The sequence below is a fragment of the Oncorhynchus kisutch genome, linkage group LG25, assembly GCF_002021735.2.
Source record: "Oncorhynchus kisutch isolate 150728-3 linkage group LG25, Okis_V2, whole genome shotgun sequence".
In the NCBI taxonomy this organism is placed as follows: Eukaryota; Metazoa; Chordata; class Actinopteri; order Salmoniformes; family Salmonidae; genus Oncorhynchus; species Oncorhynchus kisutch.
Genome location: NC_034198.2, coordinates 92,506 through 111,944, shown reverse-complemented (window position 1 = coordinate 111,944; position 19,439 = coordinate 92,506). Strand labels below are relative to the sequence as shown.

The 19,439-nt window shown below is 52.6% G+C and overlaps 1 non-coding gene and 4 pseudogenes across 1 annotated transcript; 3 read left to right on the top strand and 2 right to left on the bottom strand.

The window, feature by feature from the left end:
* Window positions 1-2,768: 2,768 nt before the first annotated feature.
* On the top strand, window positions 2,769-2,948 carry LOC116357527 (uncharacterized; annotated as a pseudogene).
* A 1,856-nt stretch (window positions 2,949-4,804) lies between these two features.
* On the bottom strand, window positions 4,805-4,921 carry LOC116357500 (U5 spliceosomal RNA). Its single transcript, XR_004205524.1, has one exon. It is a non-coding gene; the product is annotated as a U5 spliceosomal RNA (small nuclear RNA).
* A 516-nt stretch (window positions 4,922-5,437) lies between these two features.
* Window positions 5,438-5,618, bottom strand: LOC116357543 (uncharacterized; annotated as a pseudogene).
* Window positions 5,619-13,135: 7,517 nt separating this feature from the next.
* LOC116357540 (uncharacterized) lies at window positions 13,136-13,311 on the top strand (annotated as a pseudogene).
* A 5,463-nt stretch (window positions 13,312-18,774) lies between these two features.
* On the top strand, window positions 18,775-18,950 carry LOC116357558 (uncharacterized; annotated as a pseudogene).
* Window positions 18,951-19,439: the final 489 nt, after the last annotated feature.

Below are 19,439 nucleotides of genomic sequence, written 5' to 3'. Positions count from 1 at the left end.
GCGAGGGGGTGTTAGAGTGGTGGGATTTAGTGAAGGTGAGAATTAGGGCTTTTATAATAGGCTATTGTAAAAGGAAAAAAAGGGAGGAAAGGAGGGAGGTGAATCGTATCCAAAGGTTAGTTGAACTTGAGTACGAGGCAGGCAACCTCGGCGGGTCAATTGACTGGGAGAGATTCGCAGCCCTAAAGGCGCAGCTCAGGGAGCTGCAGGAGCAGAAGGCTCGAGCTTTCCTGGAGCGTGCGCATAGTGGCTTTCTAGAACATAATGAGACTTGTTCCGCTATGTTCTTTAAGTCGGTTAGGGCCAGGCAGAGTAGGAAGGTAATGCATGGCGTTAGGGAAGAAAACGGTAGTGTAGTAAGTAAACCAGAGGAAATGGTCAGGGTGGCAACTGATCATTTCCGAAGTTTATTTAAGGAAAGGGAAATAGATGTAGAGCAGGGAAACGTGTTTTTAGAACACTTGTCCCGGCGGTTGCCGGAGGACATCAGAGACGTGATGGAGGCCCAGATCTCACTAGAAGAGGTTGAGAGCGCTCTTAGGAGGATGGGAAAAGGGAAGGTGCCTGGGATGGATGGGCTGCCGGCTGAGTTTTACCTCAAGTTTTGGGGTATACTTGGACCAGTGGTCCTCGAAGTCTTGAAGGCCATCCTTGAGACGGGGGTCCCGGGGGGATCAATGGCTGTTGGTGTGCTGTCACTTCTTTATAAGAAGGGGGAAGCAACTGACCTTAGCAACTGGCGGCCGTTGACCATGCTGTGCGTAGATTACAAGATTCTTGCAAAGGTTTTAGCAGACCGGTTGCGCACAGCCCTTCCCTACGTCGTCCACGAGGATCAGACGTGCGGGGTAGAGGGCCGTTCTATAAGATGGAACCTACAGTTGATCAGGGACTCCATCGCCTGGGTTGAAGATAGAGGGCTGCCTTTAATGGTAGCAGCGCTAGATCAGGCGAAAGCCTTTGATCGCGTGAATAGATCTTTTCTATTCAGGGTGTTAGGTAGATTAGGATTTGGGGAGAAGTTTATAGGATGGATCCGTACATTGTATGTCGGAGCGGGGTGCCGAGTAAGTGTAAACAGTCACTTAGGTGATGTTTTTGACCTCTCGTCTGGGGTCAGGCAGGGATGCCCACTCTCGGCTCTCCTTTTCGTTCTGTACATGGAGCCTCTGGGGGCTGCCATTAGGGCAGACACAGGGGTGGAGGGTTTGTTGATCCCTGGAAGCGGTGGACTGCGTGTTAAGATGACGCAGTACGCCGACGACACTTCCTTGCTGTTATGCAAGGACTCGTGCTTGACAAGGTCCCTTGCCATCATTGGGGATTTCACCCGAGCGTCGGGGGCGGTTCTGAATCATGCAAAGTCTTCCGTTAAGTTTTTCGGAAGATGGCGCGGTAGGACGGATGTGCCCGGGGGGTTATCGCTCTGTGAAGGGGCCCTGAGGATTCTCGGGGTCCATTTTGAGACCTCCGGCTCAGCGACGCTGAACTGGAACATGGGTATCGCAGTTGTTCAGAGGAAGCTAGCAATGTGGAAGGCTAGGTCTTTGTCTTTTATAGGTAAGGTCCTGGTCCTAAAGGTGGATGTATTGCCATCTCTTTTGTACTTGGCGTACATCTACCCATTGCCGGCTTGTCTAAGAAGGTATCTAGTGAGGCTCGTGTTTCAGTTCATGTGGGGTGGCAGGTACGAGTGGGTCGCCAGGGTGCGCATGCTCTGTCCCATCGGGGAGGGAGGTAGGGGGGTACCACATCTCCCCCTCAAGCTGGACGCAATTTTTGTTTCCTTTTTGTTGACGGAGCTTGCTCAGCCAGTCATACACCCGTCCGGTTACCTCCTGCGGGTGTTCTTCTCGTATCAGGCGAGAAGCGTAATGGTGTGGTCTAACGCGGGTCCTCGGGCGGAACAGCTGCCGTGGCACTTTGGCCATGCGGCCAAGTGGCTGCGTGCGCACCCCGAGGTTGAAGTTGCCCGAGTAGGTTTAGATCACAGGCACCTGTACGAGGAGGTCAGGCAGGCAGGGAGTCCTGCGCCTGTAGCGGGCATCTCGTCAGTGGTCTGGGAGGGAGTGCAGGCGCGGGGCCTGGACAACAGACTCAAGGACCTGAATTGGTTGAGCCTTCATAAGTGCTTGCCGGTACGTGCTATTATGTACCGGCATAGTTTGTCGCGATCCTCCACCTGTCCAAGATCTGCTTGTGGCAGGGAGGAGACTGTGCGCCATGCCTTCTGGGACTGTGCCTTTGCCGGACTAGTCTGGGCTAGGGCACGGGTGTTGCTAGGTATGGTTAGGAGCGACTTTTTGCTGACTTGGGCTAGGTTAGAACGAGGCGTAGGGAGAGCGAGGGGTACAGAAAGGGACAGGTTTCTGCTCTGGCTTCTCATGAGTCTCTTTAAAAGGGGGCTGTGGGAAGCCAGGCAGAATTTAGTTAAGACAGGGAGAGATTGGGGGGTGGAAGGGATAGTAAGGAGGGTGGAAGGTGATGTGAGGGGGAGGATGAAGAGGGAGGAGATAAAGTGGGGGCAGCATGCGGCACGGGAGAGGTGGAAGGGGGGATTAGGGCTGGGAGTGTTAGAGTGAGGTTTGTAAGGGGATAGATTAGGGATGGGAAGATAGGGAAGGGTTAGGTATTGGTTAGGTATGACGGGGAGGCTCCCCTGAGGTTTGTTTTTGTTTGGTTTTTGGTGATTTGTTTTTGTAAATATGATATGTAAGAGTGAATGAGAATTATAATTTTGTAAATAGTATGAATGGTATTGAGAGTAAATAAATTATTTTTTGTAAAAAAAATAATCTGTTCTTATCAGTTTAATATCTGATACGTCCCCCATAGGGGGACTACATATTAAATGGATTTTTCGAACAGGGAGTCGGAAATGGGGCTTGCTCCGTCCGCTCCACGCATCGACCCGGTATTGCAGTACCTCCGGGAACGGTGCAACACTTTTCTCCCCGTTGTCAAGGAAAAATACTCATTCACAAAGCTATGTAAACAGCTAGCTTAGCTTAGCTTAGCTTAGCTTAGCTTAGCTAGCTAGCAGAAGAAGAGAAGGAAAGAAACATTCAAACTGAAAAAAGGGCGAAGCACCTTTCAATGGGGTCCCCCGTTTCCCGCCATTTTACTTTAAAAAAAAGGATTGTGTGTGTGTGTGTGTGTGTGTGTCTCTGTCTCTCTCTGTGTGTGTGTGTGTCTCTGTCTCTCTGTCTGTGACTATCCCCCCAGTCCCGCACCCCCTCTCCCCCCTCCCCCTCCCCCGGCCCTGCCACAGACACCCCCCCTTCCCCCACAGGTCCAGCCACAGGCACCCCTCCCACACGTCCTGCCACCGGCACCCCCTCCACAGACCCCCCTCCCACTATTGTTCTCTCTCGCTCTCCTTTGCTTCCATGTTCCTCCTTCCCTTCTTCTGCTCCAGTTCTTTCTTTTCCCACTTCTTCTCCTTCGGTCGCTCCTTTCTTCTCTTCTTTTCGTTCTTTCCTTTCGTCCTTTTCTTTTTGGTTCTCGCTCTTGGCTTGATCTTGACTTCCTCCCCCTCCTCTTCTACCCCCATCCCCTGCTCCTGCCCCCCCTCCTACTGCAGACGCGTATGACCGCTGACGAGCCGGGCAATCGCGCCACAGGTGTTGAGTGGAGCCACACCCGTGGCAAGCCTTCGGCTCGTCACAGTCCTTGGCCTCGTGCTCCCCAGATCCACAAAATCTACACTTTCTAGTGCTGCACGAGGCCAGGATGTGTCCATAGGCCATACAGCGCCTGCAGAATGGGGGCTGACGTGCATAATATAATGTCCCCCTGTCAGCCCCCAGGGAGAACATAGCTGGGGGATGGAGGTACCCTCCCACTCCCCTGGGATCCTCCCTGAGGAGGGCCTGAAACCCTCTCCTCCCCGTCCAAAAACCTAACGAGTCTGTGAGGTGCCTTCCTGAGGAGACATTATCCATATATCTCCCCAGGAAGGCTCTCACCTCTTCATCCTTGACATAGGGGTTGTAAACGTTCACCGTCACAATCCTAAAATTGTTCTTTGCCAAGCTCTTGACCTCGTAATTGCCCATCGGCCCCGTGCCTCCAACTTCTTTTATCTTCTTGAGAACCTCGTCGTGTTTGCTCTCTGTGTAAAACGCGACGTCGAAAACTCCCTCCAAAGAGTTCCCTTGTAGGCAAAAAACTTAATTTACCTTTAGCTTCAATACCCCGATCAAAATGGTCCTATCAAAATGGTCCTACCAAACGTTTCCCGTCCAAAAGGATCTTTGGTCTTCTCCCTCCACGAAAACCGAATTGTGTTTGCAAGTCCAGTCCCTGGGACCGACCTATATGATGAGTTTTGCGCCATCTCCGCAAGGATGATGGCGCGCAAGTTTCCCACACTTTTTCCAAAAACAGAAAAATGCTTGAAAAAAATGCAAAAAGTTGTACCGCTCTCCTGGGACGACCTTCTGGCTAAGCGAGCTGTGGGACACCTCGGTGTCAAGCTTGATCTTAGCCAAAAGGCCGAGAAGCGATAACCCACAAATGGAACCCTGCAACCGCCGGGCCCCCGGGGGTCTCGGCAGACCTCAGCGGGTGGGTTGGCAAGAGCCGGCTCCTCCAATCCCAGCCACCCACCGTTTCCCCGGCTACAGACAGACAGACAGACAGACAGACAGACAGACAGACAGACAGACAGACAGACAGACAGGCAGGCAGGCAGGCAGGCAGGCAGGCAGGCAAGCAGGCGTTTTTTGTAAAAAGTCGCTAATGCGTCTTTAAGTCACTATCCTGGCTCATCTATGTCAATTTCTCTTGAAACAAGATACCGGGCTCTGCAAGAAGCAAAGCCACTCCAAAAATACATTGAACTCATAAGTGTTCCTCTCCACGGAAGTCTTTAGTAAAAGGCGAAAGGCTTGTGCGTAATGAAGAGAAACCAGAGTCATATGGAAGTCAGAGGCCGGGGGCCCGAGACACACTCTGTGCACTGTAGGCCGGGTCCCCGCGGGTGCTCCCGGAACCCACTCTTCCAAGTTTGAGGGCTGTGGATGAAAAGAAGGTCACAGACACAGAGACACAAGAGACACAAGAGACACAGAGAGAGAGAGAGAGAGAGAGAGAGAGAGAGAGAGAGAGAGAGAGAGAGAGAGAGAGAGAGAGAGAGAGAGAGAGAGAGAGACACAGACAGAGAGACAGAGACACAGACAGAGAGACAGAGACACACACACACACAGAGAGAGACAGAGACACACACACACACACACACACAATCCTGGCCCAATAAAATGGCGGGAAACGGGGGACCCCATTGAAAGGTGCTTCGCCCTTTTTTCAGTTTGAATGTTTCTTTCCTTCTCTTCTTCTGCTAGCTAGCTAAGCTAAGCTAAGCTAAGCTAAGCTAAGCTAAGCTAGCTGTTTACATAGCTTTGTGAATGAGTATTTTTCCTTGACAACGGGAGAAAAGTGTTGCACCGTTCCCGGAGGTACTGCAATACCGGGTCGATGCGTGGAGCGGACGGAGCAAGCCCCATTTCCGACTCCCTGTTCGAAAAATCCATTTAATATGTAGTCCCCCTATGGGGGACGTATCAGATATTAAACTGATAAGAACAGATTTTTTTTTTTTTTTTATCAAAATATATTTATTACCATCAAAAACCAAACAATAATCTTCCAATAATTCAGACAAATTAAATATACAAACTCCAACAAACTACAAATAATCATTTCAAAATTAATCAACTATGACCATATCCAAAACCAAATAATCGATAACCTACAAACTACCAAATTACGCCACCTCTATTACCACAATTTCTCACCCAGTGCTCCCCTTCTCTATCCCGTCTAATTGTGACCCTACATTACTCCCATCTCCCACCATCCCCCCTCCACTGAACACAGCAATGACACCCGGCCCCTGCCCCCCACTCAAGTCCATCACCCCCCCCTCCTCCGGACTCCGGACAGGGGATGCTGCATCCCCAAAGAGAAAGTCCGACTCTCCCTCCATCATCCAGCTTCGGGCCAACCCTGGGAGGTCAAGTTCAGCGAGGGGTTTAAATGATGAGGGAGACGGAGCCCACGAGGGCCCCGCCACCTCCCCATCCCCCTGTTCTTCCCCCCCTTTCTTTCCACCCCTCCTCCTCACCACCTTCTTTGCCCTCTTGCTCGGAGGCGTATTTGGCTCAGGTACCCTAACGTCACCCATAGCGCTTGCCCTCTCCTTTCCCTTGTCCCATTCCTTCTCTACCAGTGCCCTCACCATCCCTCTCAACTCCTCCACCCTTGCCCTCGACACTTCCTTGTCCCCCCAACCCTTCACACCCCCTTCCCCTTCCGCCTCTCCTTCTGGTTCCATCTCCACAACCTCCTCCGCCTCCTTCCTCTCCACTGTTGTCTCCTCACTCTCCCCCATCACCGTCGCCTTCTTCTTCTTCTTCTTCTTCTTCTTGTAGCCTTCTACCTCCTCTCCTTCCATCCCGGCCACCTCTCCTTCAGACCCGACCAACTCTCCTTCCATCCTGACCACCTCTCCTTCCTTCCCGTTCACCTCTCCTTCTGTCCCGATCCTCACCTCCGCCTCCTCTTCCTCTCTCCCAGACTCTTTCTGCGCAGTCCTTCCACCTCCGCCACCTCCTTCCTCCCGTTCTTTCCTTCCTCCATCCCCCGCTCTCGCTCCCCCCCCAGCTGCAGACGCGTATGACCTCCGCCGAGTCGGGCAATCCCGCCACAGGTGTGTTACTGAGCCACACCCGTGGCATTTCTTCGGCTCGACGCAGTCCCCGGCCTCGTGCTCTTCCGAACCACAGAACCTGCACCTCCTGGCGTCACACGAGGCCAGGGTATGGCCATAGGCCATACACCGCCTGCAGAACGGAGGCTGACGGGCATAGCTCAACGTCCCCCTGTCAGCCCCCAGGGAGAACATCGCTGGGGGATGTAGGTAACCGTCCAATCCTTTTGGGTCTTCCCTGAGGAGGACCTGAAAGCATCTCCTCCCATTCCAAAAGCCAAGGGAATCTTTCTGGTACCTTGCTGAGGAGATGCTATCCAGGTACCTCCCCAGAAAGGCCCTCACCTCATCGTCTTTAACATGGGGGTTATACATTGTAACCGTCACCACTCTTAGGTTACTCCTCGCCAGGCCTGTGACAATGTAGTGACACATCGGACTTTCAGTCTCCAATTCCCTCGCCTTCCGCATCATTTCTTCGTATTTCTCTTCTGTATACAACGTCACATCATAGGCTCTCTCTAAAGGATTATCCTGGAGGCACAACACGTCCTTTACCGAAAGCTTCAGCTGTCCCATCAGCAGCATCCTGCCAAAAGCCTCCCTTACGAACGGCTCCCTCTCCTTCTCCTTCCATGCGAAACGTATGGTGTTGGCAAGTCCAGCCCAAGGGACCGACTTGTATGTTGCATCCCGTGCCATCTCCACCAGGTAAATGGTACCCTCAAATAGCTTTTCCAAAAAACCAACTACCAAAGTAACTCCTCAATAGAATTCCAGACAAGGAATACCTGCCAAAAACCTATCGCCTTCCTACCTTCGACCTTCTGACTCAGCGGGCTTTGGGGCACCTCGGTACCAAGCTTGATCTGAGCCAAAAGGCCGAGAAGCGATAACCCACAAATGGAACCCTGCAACCGCCGGGCCCCCGGGGGTCTCGGCAGACCTCAGCGGGTCTGTCTGTCTGTCTGTAGCCGGGGAAACGGTGGGTGGCTGGGATTGGAGGAGCCGGCTTTTGCCAACCCACCCGCTGAGGTCTGCCGAGACCCCCGGGGGCCCGGCGGTTGCAGGGTTCCATTTGTGGGTTATCGCTTCTCGGCCTTTTGGCTCAGATCAAGCTTGGTACTGAGGTGCCCCAGAGCTCGCTGAGCCAAAAGGTCGAAGGTAGGATAGATAGGAGAGGGAGAAGTTGCTGTTTTTTTCCCTCCAAAAAGGGGAATCGGTTTTTTTCGTTTTTCTGGTTCTTTTTTTGTATTTTGGCTTCTTTTAGGAAGAGAGCTTTTTTGATTAAAATGGAGCAACAAAGACCCAACAGGGCTGTTCCAGGGATCGGTTTGGCGAACACACTGAGGTTTGCCTGGACAGACAAAGAGGTGGAAGCATGGGGGAGGGAAACATTTGGAAGGAACATTCTGATGGGGTTCCTGGGGCTGAAAGTAAAGGATGTCATGTGCCTGCAAGGGAACCCTAATGAAAACGCCTTTGATGTGACTTTTCATATGGAAGAAGGACATGATAGAGCAATGAAGATGGCGAAGGAAGGAAAAAAAGAAGGACCCCTGTGCCATTATGCGGTGACCAGCCTGGCCAAGAACAACTTCAGGGTGGTCACCGTAAACATGTACAATCCGCATGTGAAGGACGAAGAAGTGAGGGCCTTTCTGGGGAGATATATGGACAATGTCTCCTCAGCAAGGTACCTCAGGGACTCCCTGGGTTTCTGGAACGGGAAGAGAGGCTTCCAGGCGTTACTCAGGGAGTCCCCGAAGAGTGTGGATGGCTACCTCCATCCCCCGGCGATGTTCTCCCTGGGGGCTGACAGGGGAACACTATACTACGCCCGTCAGCCTCCATTTTGCAGGCGTTGTATGGCCTACGGCCATACCCTGGCCTCGTGCAGCACCAAGAAGTGTCGTTTTTGTGGGTCAGAAGAGCACGAGGCCAAGGAGTGTGACGAGCCCAAGGCTTGCCACGGGTGTGGCTCGAAAGCACACCTGTGGCGCGATTGCCCGGCTCGTCACAGGTCATACGCGTCTGCAGCTGGGGGGGGAACGGGGGATGGGGGGAGGAAAGAAAGGACGCATGCGGATTGTACGGATGGCACAGGGGAAAGGAAGAAGCAGGAAGAAGAGATGAGAAGGAAGAGACGGGAAGAAGGAAAGAACGGAAAAGAAGAGGAGAAGAAGACGGAAGGAGCAGAGAAGAGGGAGAGTGGGACAGTGGTGCGGAAAGGAGTGGAAGAGGGAACGGTGACAGTGATTGGAAAGGAGGGAGGGGTGGTGGTGCTAGGGGAGGGGGTGGGAGGGGGAGGTGGAGGGAGGGAGTGGGGGGACTGCCTGCCAGATTTCCTAGAGGATGAGACGAGGGAATTGGTGGAGGAGTTAGCGGGGAAGGGACGTTGTGTCTCCCCGCTACCTCCTTCACCAAAGAAGAAGGGGAAGAAGAGGGGAAGTCGGGCAGGGAGTGAGAGGGAGGGGGGGTGGGGAGGGGGAGGGGGTTTCATTGGCCTCTCTGTTTGCCTCAGCCCCTCACAAAATAGTGGGGGATGACTCCGGTGAGGGGTCTGTGGGCAGTTTGTTAGAGGGATCTCAACTCCTGTTTGAGGAGTTGGGATCCCCTGCATTCAGCCCCGAGGCAGACAGGGAGGGGGAGGGTGGGGAGGAACCCAGGATGCAGGGCAATAGGCCTAACACACTGCCTGCATCCTGGGTTGGAGAGATGGAGGAGGACGGGGGGGCGTCAGGAGGAGAGAGGACGTCCCCGCCGGTGGAGATGGACCAGGGGAGCATCGGGTGAGTCTCCTGTTTTTTCTTTGGGTTTTGGGTTAGATTGTAGGTATGATTAAATAAATATGTCTGTTTCTTTTTTTAGTTTAAATGTTAGAGGGTTAAGGGATTTTGTTAAAAGGAGGGCGGTATTTAGTTATTTAGAGGGGGTGGGCTTTGATTTCTGTTTTTTACAGGAGGTTCACCTGAGGGATGGTGGGGATGTGGTTAGATTTAGGAGAGAGTGGGATAAAGGGAAATCTTTTTGGGGCATAGGAGGGGTGCACTCAACAGGAGTAGGAATATTATGTGGTAATAGAGAAGTTAAGGTAGAGAACACTTTTGTAATAATGCAGGGTAGAGTATTGGGGATAGATGTAGTGTATAGAGAAGCTAGGTATAGATTAATTGGGGTATATGGGCCACAGGTGGCGGCAGACAGAAGGGAGATGGTGGACTGTCTGGCGCCCCTGTGTGTCACAAATAGGCACTTGGTGATAGGAGGGGATTTTAATATAGATTTAGGGGTAGGTGGTGATAGTAGTGCAGGCGCAATCACCGGGCTAATGGCTTGCCATGGTCTGGTTGATGGTGGCCTGCATACTACTCCGGTAATGGTCGGTCCTACATGGCGCAACTCCAGGGGGGTTGCGCGGAGGCTCGACTACATTTTTATATCCAGGTCTTTGGGTCAGTTGTCTGGGCGCCTGTTGCCTGTGTTCTTCACGGATCACGACGGGGTGTTCCTGCAGGTGGGGTCGCCAGTCTGCCTCTTCGGTAGGGGGTACTGGAAGCTAGATCGGGGTATACTGGAGGAGCAGGCTTTCGTTGATGCATTTTTTTGTTTCTTTCGAAGGCTTGACGGCCTCCGGTCTATGTGCGAGGGGGTGTTAGAGTGGTGGGATTTAGTGAAGGTGAGAATTAGGGCTTTTATAATAGGCTATTGTAAAAGGAAAAAAAGGGAGGAAAGGAGGGAGGTGAATCGTATCCAAAGGTTAGTTGAACTTGAGTACGAGGCAGGCAACCTCGGCGGGTCAATTGACTGGGAGAGATTCGCAGCCCTAAAGGCGCAGCTCAGGGAGCTGCAGGAGCAGAAGGCTCGAGCTTTCCTGGAGCGTGCGCATAGTGGCTTTCTAGAACATAATGAGACTTGTTCCGCTATGTTCTTTAAGTCGGTTAGGGCCAGGCAGAGTAGGAAGGTAATGCATGGCGTTAGGGAAGAAAACGGTAGTGTAGTAAGTAAACCAGAGGAAATGGTCAGGGTGGCAACTGATCATTTCCGAAGTTTATTTAAGGAAAGGGAAATAGATGTAGGGCAGGGAAACGTGTTTTTAGAACACTTGTCCCGGCGGTTGCCGGAGGACATCAGAGACGTGATGGAGGCCCAGATCTCACTAGAAGAGGTTGAGAGCACTCTTAGGAGGATGGGAAAAGGGAAGGTGCCTGGGATGGATGGACTGCCGGCTGAGTTTTACCTCAAGTTTTGGGGTATACTTGGGCCAGTGGTCCTCGAAGTCTTGAAGGCCATCCTTGAGACGGGGGTCCCGGGGGGTTCAATGGCTGTTGGTGTGCTGTCACTTCTTTATAAGAAGGGGGAAGCAACTGACCTTGGCAACTGGCGGCCGTTGACCATGCTGTGCGTAGATTACAAGCTACTTGCAAAGGTCTTAGCGGATCGGTTGCGCACAGCCCTTCCCTACGTCGTTCACGAGGATCAGACGTGTGGGGTTGAGGGCCGCTCTATTCGATGGAACCTACAGTTGATTAGGGACTCCATCGCCTGGGTTGAAGATAGAGGGCTGCCTTTAATGGTAGCAGCGCTAGATCAGGCGAAAGCCTTTGATCGCGTGAATAGATCTTTTCTATTCAGGGTGTTAGGTAGATTAGGATTTGGGGAGAAGTACATAGGATGGATCCGTGCATTATATGTCGGAGCGGGGTGCCGAGTAAGTGTAAATAGTCACTTAGGTGACGTTTTTGACCTCTCGTCTGGGGTCAGGCAGGGATGCCCACTCTCGGCTCTCCTCTTCGTTCTGTACATGGAGCCTCTGGGGGCTGCCATTAGGGCAGACACAGGGGTGGAGGGTTTGTTGATCCCTGGAAGCGGTGGGCTGCGTGTTAAGATGACGCAGTACGCCGACGACACTTCCTTGCTGCTATGCAAGGACTCGTGCTTGACAAGGTCCCTTGCCATCATTGGGGATTTCACCCGAGCGTCGGGGGCGGTTCTGAATCATGCAAAGTCTTCCGTTAAGTTTTTCGGAAGATGGCGCGGTAGGACGGATGTGCCCGGGGGGTTATCTCTCTGTGAGGGGGCCCTGAGGATTCTCGGGGTCCATTTTGAGACCTCCGGCTCAGCGACGCTGAACTGGAACATGGGTATCGCAGTTGTTCAGAGGAAGCTAGCAATGTGGAAGGCTAGGTCTTTGTCTTTTATAGGTAAGGTCCTGGTCCTAAAGGTGGATGTATTGCCATCTCTTTTGTACTTGGCGTACATCTACCCATTGCCGGCTTGTCTGAGAAGGTATCTAGTGAGGCTCGTGTTTCAGTTCATGTGGGGTGGCAGGTACGAGTGGGTCGCCAGGGTGCGCATGCTCTGTCCCATCGGGGAGGGAGGTAGGGGGGTACCACATCTCCCCCTCAAGCTGGACGCAATTTTTGTTTCTTTTTTGTTGACGGAGCTTGCTCAGCCAGTCATACACCCGTCCGGTTACCTCCTGCGGGTGTTCTTCTCGTATCAGGCGAGAAGCGTAATGGTGTGGTCTAACGCGGGTCCTCGGGCGGAACAGCTGCCGTGGCACTTTGGCCATGCGGCCAAGTGGCTGCGTGCGCACCCCGAGGTTGAAGTTGCCCGAGTAGGTTTAGATCACAGGCACCTGTACGAGGAGGTCAGGCAGGCAGGGAGTCCTGCGCCTGTAGCGGGCATCTCGTCAGTGGTCTGGGAGGGAGTGCAGGTGCGGGGCCTGGACAACAGGCTCAAGGACCTGAATTGGTTGAGCCTCCATAAGTGCTTGCCGGTACGTGCCATTATGTACCGGCATAGTTTGTCGCGATCCTCCACCTGTCCAAGATCTGCTTGTGGCAGGGAGGAGACTGTGCGCCATGCCTTCTGGGACTGTGCCTTTGCCGGACTAGTCTGGGCTAGGGCACGGGTGTTGCTAGGTATGGTTAGGAGCGACTTTTTGCTGACTTGGGCTAGATTAGAGCGAGGCGTAGGGAGAGCGAGGGGTACGGAAAGGGACAGGTTTCTGCTCTGGCTTCTCATGAGTCTCTTTAAAAGGGGGCTGTGGGAAGCCAGGCAGAATTTAGTCAAGACAGGGAGAGATTGGGGGGTGGAAGGGATAGTAAGGAGGGTGGAAGGTGATGTGAGGGGGAGGATGAAGAGGGAGGAGATAAAGTGGGGGCAGCATGCGGCACGGGAGAGGTGGAAGGGGGGATTCGGGCTGGGAGTGTTAGAGTGAGGTTTGTAAGGGGATAGATTAGGGATGGGAAGATAGGGAAGGGTTAGGTATTGGTTAGGTATGACGGGGAGGGACGATGCTCCCCTGAGGTTTGTTTTTGTTTGGTTTTTGGTGTTTTGTTTTTGTAAATATGATATGTAAGAGTGAATGAGAATTATGATTTTGTAAATAGTATGAATGGTATTGAGTGTAAATAAATTATTTTTTGTAAAAAAAAAAATCTGTTCTTATCAGTTTAATATCTGATACGTCCCCCATAGGGGGACTACATATTAAATGGATTTTTCGAACAGGGAGTCGGAAATGGGGCTTGCTCCGTCCGCTCCACGCATCGACCCGGTATTGCAGTACCTCCGGGAACGGTGCAACACTTTTCTCCCGTTGTCAAGGAAAAATACTCATTCACAAAGCTATGTAAACAGCTAGCTTAGCTTAGCTTAGCTTAGCTTAGCTAGCTAGCAGAAGAAGAGAAGGAAAGAAACATTCAAACTGAAAAAAGGGCGAAGCTTCTCGGCCTTTTGGCTCAGATCAAGCTCGGTACTGAGGTGCCCCAGAGCCCGCTGAGTCAAAGGTCGAAGGCCGGTGAGCGTTAAAAGTTTTTCTGGGAATTTTGCTAAAAATTTCTGGGAAAAAATTATTAAACTACAGCTATACAGATATGGCTGGTAGTGGGAGCACAGGGTCGGTTCCGAGGGCCGGACTGAAGAACACCATTCGGTTTGCATGGAAGAAGGACGAGGAAGTACGAATGCCAAGAGATACATTTGGGAGAACTGTGCTGATGGGGGCCCTGAAACTGAAGATCCCAGAGGTGATGTGTCTCCAAGGCAACACTATGGAAGAGGCTTACGACGTGACTCTTCACACAGAAGGAATGTGCGATGTGGTGATGGACAGAGCAAAAGCGGCGGCTGGGGAGAGGCCTTTGTCATTTTTTGACATAACGTGCCTGGCAAAGACCAACTTTAGGACGATAAATGTACATATGTACAATCCGCATGTGGCGGACAGTGCGATAGGAGCGTTCCTGGGCCGGTATTGCGATGTGACGTCGGGGGCAAGGTACGTGAAGGACTCGTTGGGGTTCTGGAATGGACGCCGCCAGTTCCAGGTACTGCTGAGGCCGGATAAAGAAGGTTTCGAAGGCTTCCTCCATCCCCCGGCAGTCTTTTCACTGGGCTCAGACAGGGGGATGCTGTTCTACACCCGTCAACCCCCCTTTTGCAAGAAGTGTAGGGAGTATGGGCACGTAACGGCTGCCTGCAGTAAGGGGAAATGTCGTTTCTGCAGATCGGGGGAGCATGAGGCAAAGGACTGCAGGGAGCCGAAGGAGTGCCATGGGTGTGGTAGTAGACTGCACCTGTTCCGCGACTGCCCGTCTCGTCGGCAGTCATATGCCGAGGCAGCGGCAGGAAGGAAACAAGGAGGAGATTCTGTGGGGGAGCAACTGGAGAGGAAGGACCCAGAGAGGACGGAGCAGGAGAGACCAACCTCACCAACGCCCAGTCCAGGTAGCAAGGCCGGGAAGGAGGTGTCATTAGAGACGCCAGCTATGCAGAAGCCGGCGGTGGAGAAGGCGGGGGGTGGATTGGAGGAGATGGGATCATCACTGGATGGAGTGGAGGGGCTAGGGGCCCTTGTTGAAATGGTGGGAAACCTTCCAGTGTTGGGGTCAAGGGCAGGGGAGTGGGCCTCACACTCCGGTGTGAAGGAACCGTCAGTCGGGGGGGGCGACACAGGAGCCTGAACAGGGCCCCTATGTCGGAAAAAAGAAGAAGCGGAAGAATGAGGTGGGGGACTTAGGGGAGGGGGCGGGCAAGCGTGTGATGGGGGATAAAGAAAACGCTGCTGCCGTGAACCCCCAGTCCTCATCTGTCCCCTTACCCTTAGTGGAGATGGACATGACAACCTCCGCTCTATCTCTGCCTGCGGAGGATGGAGGGTCGCAGGGTGTTTCAGGGGAGCCGGAAACCTCCGCCCCCAACCCTAACCCTTTCCCAGCTTCATGGGTAGATGAAATGGGGGTCATAGAGGAGGGGGGAAACAGGATGTCTCTAGTGGGGTGCGAGCAGGGGGCCACATCTCTAGAGGACCTGTATTCTTCAGACGAGGGGAGCATTTTTGCATCCCTGTCGGACGAGATGGAGCAGGGGAGCATCGGGTGAGCCTCCTGTATTGTTTTTTGTTATTAGTGTTTGTATTTTGATGTTTTCATTATGGATAAATTTACCTTTGTTAGTATAAATGTAAGGGAGTTGAGGGATAGGGTTAAAAGAAGGGAGGTTTTAAGTTATTTAGAGGGGGATATATTTAATTAATAATGAATATTTCTGTTAAATTGTTTAGTTTAAATGTAAGGGGATTAAGGGATTTTGTTAAAAGGAGGGCGGTTTTTAGTTTTTTGGAAGGAGTGGGTTTTGATGTTTGTTTTTTACAGGAGGTTCACCTGAGGGATGGAGGGGATGTTGTGAGGTTTAAGAGGGAGTGGGATAAGGGGGAATAGGTGGGGTTCATTCAACGGGAGTGGGGATTTTGTTTGGTAATAGGGAGATGAAAGTAGAGGGCACTTTTGTAGTAATGCAGGGGAGGGTTTTGGGGGTAGATGTCACTTTTAGGGATAGTAGGTATAGGTTAGTGGTGGTGTATGGACCACAGGTGGCGGCAGAGAGGAGGGAGATGGTGGACTGTCTGACGCCCCTGTGTGTTACAAATAGGCACTTGGTGATAGGAGGGGATTTCAATATAGATTTAGGGATAGGGGGGGATAGCAGTGCAGGCGCTATCACCGGGCTAATGGCTTGCCATGGTCTGGTTGATGGCGGCCTGCACACTACTCCGACAATGGCCGGTCCTACATGGCGCAACTCCAGGGGGGTTGCGCGGAGGCTCGACTACATTTTTGTATCCAGGTCTTTGGGTCAGTTGTCTGGGCGCCTGTTGCCTGTGTTCTTTTCGGACCACGACGGGGTGTTCCTGCAGGTGGGGTCGCCAGTCTGCCTCTTCGGTAGGGGGCACTGGAAGTTAGATCGGGATGTGCTGGAGGAGCAGGCTTTCGTTGACGCCTTTTTTGGTTTCTTTCAGAGGCTTGATGGCCTCCGGTCCATGTGCGAGGGGGTGTTAGAGTGGTGGGACTTAGTCAAGGTAAGGATTAGGGTCTTTATTATAGGATATTGTAAGAGGAGAAAAAGGGAGGAAAGAAGGGAGTTGGATCATATCCAAAGGTTGCTCGAGCTCGAGTACGAGGCAGGCAACCTCGGTGGGTCAGTCGACTGGGTGAGATCCACTGCCCTGAAGGCGCAGCTAAGGGAGCTGCAGGAGCGGAATGCTCGAGCTTTCCTGGAGCGTGCGCATAGTGGCTTTTTAGAACATAATGAGACTTGTTCCGCTATGTTCTTTAAGTCGGTTAGGGCCAGACAGAGTAGGAAGGTAATGCATGGCGTTAGGGAAGAAAATGGTAGTGTAGCTAAAGAACCGGAGGAGATGGTCAGAGTGACCACTGACCATTTCCGAGGTTTCTTTAAGGAGAGGGATGTAGATGTAGAGCAGGGAAGTGTGTTTTTAGAACACTTGTCCCGGCGATTGCCGGAGGACATTAGAGAAGCGATGGAGGCTCAGATTTCCCTTGAAGAGGTTGAGAGCGCCCTCAGGAGGATGGGAAAAGGGAAGGTACCTGGGATGGATGGGCTGCCGGCCGAGTTTTACCTCAAGTTTTGGGGGATACTCGGACCGGTGGTCCTCGAAGTCTTGATGGCCATCCTTGAGACGGGGGTCCCGGGGGGTTCAATGGCCGTCGGTGTGCTGTCACTTCTTTACAAGAAGGGGGACGCCACAGACCTTGGCAACTGGCGGCCGTTGACCATGCTGTGTGTAGACTACAAGTTGCTTGCAAAGGTCCTAGCGGATCGGTTGCGCACAGCCCTTCCCTACGTCGTCCATGAGGATCAGACGTGCGGGGTAGAGGGTCGCTCTATCAGGTGGAACCTGCAGTTGGTCAGGGACTCCATCGCTTGGGTAGAAGATAGAGGGCTGCCTTTAATGGTAGCAGCGCTAGATCAGGCGAAAGCCTTTGATCGCGTGAATAGATCCTTTCTTTACAGGGTGTTAGATAGGTTAGGATTTGGGGAGAAGTTTATAGGATGGATCCGTACTTTATATGTCGGAGCGGGGTGCCGGGTTAGCGTAAACGGTCACATGGGTGACGTTTTTGACCTCTCGTCAGGGGTCAGGCAGGGGTGCCCGCTCTCGGCTCTCCTCTTCGTTCTGTACATGGAGCCTCTGGGGGCTGCCATTAGGGCAGACACAGGGGTGGAGGGCTTGTTGATCCCTGGAAGCGGTGGTATGCGCGTCAAGTTGACGCAGTACGCCGATGACACTTCCTTGCTGCTTTGCAAGGACTCGTGCCTGACAAGGTCCCTTGCCATTATTGGGGACTTCACCCGAGCGTCGGGAGCGGTTCTGAACCACGCAAAGTCTTCCGTAAAATTTTTCGGAAGATGGCGCGGCAGGACGGATGTGCCCGGGGGGTTATCTCTCTGTGAGGGGGCCCTGAGGATTCTCGGGGTCCATTTTGAGACCTCCGGCTCAGCGACGCTGAACTGGAACATGGGTATCGCAGTGGTACAGAAGAAGCTGGCAATGTGGAAGGCTAGGTCTTTGTCTTTTATGGGCAAGGTCCTGGTTCTAAAGGTGGATGTATTGCCATCTCTTTTGTACTTGGCGTACATCTACCCATTGCCTGCTTGTCTGAGGAGGCCTCTAGTGAGGCTTGTGTTTCAGTTCATGTGGGGTGGCAGGTACGAGTGGGTCGCCAGGGCTCGCATGCTCTGTCCCATCGGGGAGGGAGGTAGGGGGATACCACATTTCCCCCTCAAGCTGGATGCAATTTTTGTTTCGTTCTTGTTGACGGAGCTTGCTCATCCAGTGATACACCCGTCCGGCTACCTCCTGCGGGTGTTCTTCTCGTATCAGGCGAGAAGCGTAATGGTGTGGTCTAACACGGGTCCTCGGGCAGAACAGCTGCCGTGGCACTTTGGTCATGCGGCCAAGTGGCTGCGTGCGCACCCCGAGGTTGAAGTTGCCCGAGTAGGTTTAGATCACAGGCACCTGTACGAGGAGGTCAGACAGGCAGGGAGTCCGGCGCCTGTAGCGGGCATCTCGGCAGGGGTCTGGGAGGGAGTGCAGGCGCGTGGCCTGGACAACAGGCTCAAGGACCTGAATTGGTTGAGCCTCCACAAGTGCTTGCCGGTACGTTCCATCATGTACCGGCATAGCTTGGCGCGATCCCCCACCTGTCCAAGATCCACTTGTGGCAGGGAGGAGACTGTGCGTCATGCCTTTTGGGACTGTGCCTTTGCCGGAGTAGTATGGGCTAGGGCACGGGTGTTGTTGGGATTGGTAAGAGGTGATTTTGTGTTGACGTGGGCAAGGTTAGAGAGAGGTGTAGGGAGAGCGAGAGGTACAGATAGGGATAGGTTTCTGCTCTGGCTTCTCATAAGTCTCTTTAAACAGGGGCTTTGGGAAGCCAGGCAGAACTTTGTCAAGACAGGGAGAGATAGGGGGGTGGAAGGAATAGTGAGGAGGGTGGAAGGAGATTTGAGAGGGAGTATGAAGAGGGAGGAGAGGAAGTGGGGGCAGCATGCTGCCCGGGAGAGGTGGAAGGGGGGTTTAGGGCTGGGTGTGATTTAGATGTAATTTAGGTTTGGAAGGGGATAGATTATGACGGAGAGATAGGGAAAGGTAGTTTGTAGGATGACGGGGAGGGATGATGCTCCCCTGAGGTTTTTGTTTGAATGACAATTATGTTTTTGTAAAGAATGAATGGTATCGAACGTAATAAATTATTTTTTCAAAAAAAAAAATTCTGTTCTTATCAGTTTAATATCTGATACGTCCCCCATAGGGGGACTACATATTAAATGGATTTTTCGAACAGGGAGTCGGAAATGGGGCTTGCTCCGTCCGCTCCACGCATCGACCCGGTATTGCAGTACCTCCGGGAACGGTGCAACACTTTTCTCCCATTGTCAAGGAAAAATACTCATTCACAAAGCTATGTAAACAGCTAGCTTAGCTTAGCTTAGCTTAGCTAGCTAGCAGAAGAAGAGAAGGAAAGAAACATTCAAACTGAAAAAAGGGCGAAGCGCCTTTCAATGGGGTCCCCCGTTTCCCGCCATTTTAGTAAAAAAGGATGTTGTGTGTGTGTGTGTGTGTCATTGTGTGTGTCTCTGTCTCTCTGTGTCTCTCTCTGTGTGTGTGTGTGTGTGTCTCTGTCTCTCTGTGTCTCTCTCTGTGTGTGTGTGTGTCTCTGTTTCTCTGTGTCTCTCTCTGTGTGTGTGTGTGTGTGTCTCTGTCTCTCTCTCTGTGTCTCTTGTGTCTCTGTGTCTGTGACCTTCTTTTCATCCACAGCCCTCAAACTTGGAAGAGTGGGTTCCGGGAGCACCCGCGGGGACCCGGCCTACAGTGCACAGAGTGTGTCTCGGGCCCCCGACCTCTGACTTCCAT